The following is a 4,981-nucleotide window of genomic DNA, read 5'->3' as shown; positions in this document are numbered from 1 at the left end:
ACATTCAATGTATATATACTACTACTTATAAAATATACTATAATATATATACATTACAATATATATAGATATACTTATATACTAATTTATAAAATATATACACATGTATACGTTAAATATACACTTCTATAGAAGATATATACAGGTGTATACGCACCATTCAATGTATATATACTACTACTTATAAAATATACTACATTATATAGACATTACAATATATATAGATATACTTATATACTAATTTATAAAACATATACACATGTATACATTAAATATACACTTCTATAGAAGATATATGCACAAATATACAAAACATATGCTACTTAATAGAATAAATTAATAATATTTGGTAGTAAATTAATAATATATTAGAAGTAAGTTTTTAATTTAAAGTAGAAAACCAGAAATTCCATTTAATATTTTAAATCGTTAAATGAAAAAATATAAAAAGTAAGGACTAAGGAGTGAATGAATTTGGGGAATTTTATTGATTGCAAAATGATCCAAAATTTATAATTTATATGAATGAAAAACCTACAAATTATGCATCATTTTTTTCAACTCATTCATGTTAATATTAACAGAAATTTGCATAGGATAGTCGAAGTCAACGGGGACAAAATCATGCATTAGACTTGATTCTGCTGAGTTCTCCCGTGAAGTCATAATTTCTTCAAGTTTCAGCTCGTCGCTCGGCTCCGATTCCATTTCTTAGCTTCTTCTTTCCACTCTAATCCAATCTCTGAGGCAAACTAGAACATTCATTGCATTGCTTCCTAATGAGTGCAGGTTGTCTCCAAGCTGCTGTCGTCCCTGACTAAAGGCGTTTTCTGATGCAACGGTTGACATTGAAACATTCAAGATATCTCTAGCTAATCTTAAAAGCACAGGATATTGTGTTTCATTACTCCTTCACCAATCCAACGTGTTGATCTATCATCTGCGATCCTCTGGTGCCGTTCGAAGATAATATTTCAGCTCTTCCCGATAAGTTGATGTGAAAGTTCTCTCATCAACACTGTTCCAACAATTTAAATCATAAAACGAATCAAAAAAATCACTATGTGCCGGCCTTTTAGAAGATGATGGCTCCTCGGGTGAATGAGGAGCAACAGTTAGAGTGATATTTGTAGGTACGGCTAAATCAAATAAATTAGCACATTGATTATATAATTTTTCTATGTAATCCTTTGAATCAGTCGTAGCCGTCCACAAATCAGGTTGTACTTGTTTAGAATCATGGTTAGTATTTATTTCTAAGTTAGTATAAATAAGAGTACTAAAGTGGCACATATTATTATATTTCATATACGGATTTAGCATAGCACCAACCAAGTAAATAGGGGGAATCGAGAAAAAATATTTTTTAAATTTTGTAAACATGACGTCAACAGCTTCTTTATAACCTTCTTTATTTTTATATTCTTTGAGCAAACCAGAAATATCGGCTATATATACCAAAATATTACAAACAGTAGGATAATAAGCACCGAAAAATTCAACCGTAGCTACATAAAAATTTTCTAAAAACTTAACAAGATCATTAATTACAACCCAATCAGAACTATGTAGCATGCAATCAGCAGAATCAGCAAATGAACCACAATGTTGGTTAAAAGCTAGTGTAATAGGAATTCTATATTTATAACAAGTTTTTAAAAATTCGTACGTAGAATTCCATCTAGTATCAATTTCCTCAGGCATCAAAATTAGTGTAAGTCCATTTTCTTGACATTTAACTTTAAATTCTCTAATTCTCAATCTACGATTATTTCCTTGAATAAAATCAACGGCAAGATGAATTTTTTCAATATAAAGCTCAAAAAACTCAAGACCATCTTTTACAATTAAATTATATATATGACATGCACACTTAATATGAAAAATTTCAGGCAAGGCGGAGATAGCGTAGATTTTAATTTTTTTATAGCAATCTTGTTGTTAGAAGCATTATCAAAAGCAATACATAAAATTTTATTTTTGATACCATAATATCCGGCAATTTTAACAATAGAATCAGCAATAAATTGTCCAGTATATTTACAATCTTCATCATATAAAAAATAAAGAATACGTTTTTATATCACGAAATTACTATCCATTCAATGACAAGTAACGGTTAAATAATCAGTTTTATTTACAGCACAACCTAGATCAGAAGTTAGGGACAATCTACGTTGAATATTTTTTAACAATGTTGATAAATAAAAATAATATTGTGAATGAAGTCTAAAAATATCGGACCGACAAGTAGTTCTAGGAATACCGTTAAACATAGGATTATCAATTGCTTGTATATAACGAATAAAGGCATCAGAAGAAGGAAAACTAAAAGGCAAACAATCCACAGCTACCATTTTAGCTATTTCTTCCCAGTTCCTCAATTTATTATACTTCTTCGCTACGTGATCGGTTGCTGGGTCCATTCTAGTTAGCTTTGTCCCACCACCTTGTGCAATATTTAACTCTCTTTTTTGATCTTCAGTTATATGTCTCATTAACGTACCCGTACCCCCTTGCTTGCCTCCACTTCTATGCTTATATATTTGTTGACAAATATTGTATTGCACCTCAATATCTGATAAACGTTCAAAAAATTTCCATGCAACACTAGTTCTTTTACGAGGTCTTGGGGCACTGGGAGGACGGGGAAGGAGATTAACTGATTCAGATCTAACGTTAGCATCTCCTACTGCGGGTGTCTCAACAATATTTTCATTATCTTCGTCTAAATTAACTGCATTTACTTCATTTTCTTCTTTTATACCATAATTTTTCTGAGCTTCTACATAATCCATATCATGAGCACCTACACCTATTTCTTTCTCAAAAAGGTGTACCAAGCGGTACTGGAGGCGAAGACACATGGGTATATCTACTACTCGAACTACCTCTACCGCTAATAATTCGCTTTTTACTACCACTACCGCTTCCGGGACAAAAAATTTTAACACCTTTAGTAGCGAGGATTCTTAATTTATCCATAATATAAATTAAATTAAACTAAAAATATTCAAAATACACAAATATAATAAAATTAAATATTAAACAATTAATACAATAAATAAAAATTAAACGTAAGAGATGGAACGACAATACCAAATTTTGAAAGTATCCGAAGGTTGCGCCTTTAGAAACTTTCGCTCGTACTTTGTAAATGAAAAATTAAAAAATTAAAGTGAACACTTTAAGAAATTAAATATATTGAATATTTGAGAATTGAGAATTGAGATTTGAGAGAGAATGAGATTTGAGAGAGTGAAAAATGATTTGAAGTTATAGGGTATTTATAGAATTTTTTTCGGGATTAAAAAATATTTTTTAAAGTTAAATTTTTTTTTTTTAATAAATGGGCCCAAACTAGCCGTTTGGACCCAAAAATGGCTATATAGCCGATGGGCCAACGGCGTTGGCCCAAAATCTCAATTTTTTTTTTTAAAAAAGTATTCGGGCCGATTAACTGGCGGGCTTGGACCGGGCCGGGTTAGCCGGTCCCATTTTAAAAAAATAATCGGTCCGGGACCCGGAACCCTAAAGCCCTAGGGCTTACCGGGCCAGGTCAAACAGGGCCGGGTTAGTTATGAAGGCCGGGCCCGGCCCACTTAACACCCTTACTTCACACATTACTCGGTCATTGTTTTTAGGCATATTATAAAATCATAAATAGGAAATTAATTCTACTAATTAACACCTTAAAAAATAATAAAATTTTTATAAATAAGTGTAAATACTTTTAAAAAAAATTAATTACAAAAATAATATAAAAAAATTAAATTAATACTTTTTCAATTTAGTAAGATAGATAACTAATATGAAACAACTATATTTAGTAAGATGATTAATTAATATAGTAAAGTACTCAATTTACTTTTACTATTTGGAACTTCCCTTAAATTATGATTAACTACTCCACTCATTTTTAATTGTCGAGTTAAGGTTTTAAAAATCTTTTAGAAAGAATTGATTGAGAGTGCAATTTGACTAGTAATATATTCCTATGCTTTAGTTTTGTCTATTTAATGTTTTTTAATTTTAGAATACTTAATGTTAAGGACAAAATTGAAAAATAATTAATTTTCTCTTAATTTTTTAAATGGATAATTGGATATGCATTTGGGAACAACTATTTTTAATATATTATACTTTATCCTTGTTAATTAATTGTCTAGTTTTGATTTCTTTTTATTTGTCTGCTTTTAATTTGGATTTAATAAAATTAAGAGGATTTTTCAATTTTCTATTTTAAATTAAAGATACATTAAATATATCAAAATGTCATTTAGTTTTGTGATAAAAATAAATGGATTAAAACAGAATGTAATACAAATAAATTGAAATAAATAGAATATATTTTATCATAATACTCATACTTCCGCCATTATATTTTAGTTGGCTCTCTTACTGAAAATATTTGTTTCAAGTTAGTTGTCCAATTTATGAAATGACTACATAAAGTGTATAATAGTACTCAAATTTATATTTTCATAACATAATTAATAAGACTAATTTAATAAAAACTTCTAATAATAAATATTTTTTTAAGTGGAGTATCAAATCAACAATAGCAAATAAAATAAAAAGGAGGAAGTATTAGATATTAGTTGGTATATATTTTTAATGAACGTAAAATGAATATTTAGAGCCTGCTTGGGATTGCTGTTATAAGACTTCTTATTTGAGAAACACTTTTATAAAATGACTTTTCAGAAAAGTGCTTTTAAAAAAAAAAGCAGTTTATGTTTGATAAATTCATTCGAAAAGTGCTTTTGATAATCAAATTGTGTTTAAATAATTTTTTTTCAAGAAATATTTTTTCGAGACAAATGACCAAAAAGGACATCTATCAATTGACTTTTATTACTAAAATCAAATTATAAAGAAAAATTATTTTAAATATCTATTATAATATTTTTAATTAATATTTTTAAATTTAATTAAAAAAGAATATACTCTAAAATTTTCAATTAATATTTATATACAT

This window comes from Capsicum annuum, chromosome 2 (assembly GCF_002878395.1).
Source record: "Capsicum annuum cultivar UCD-10X-F1 chromosome 2, UCD10Xv1.1, whole genome shotgun sequence".
Taxonomy (NCBI): domain Eukaryota; kingdom Viridiplantae; phylum Streptophyta; class Magnoliopsida; order Solanales; family Solanaceae; genus Capsicum; species Capsicum annuum.
The sequence above is the reverse complement of the archived record's forward strand: the minus strand, read 5'-3'. Positions refer to the sequence as shown.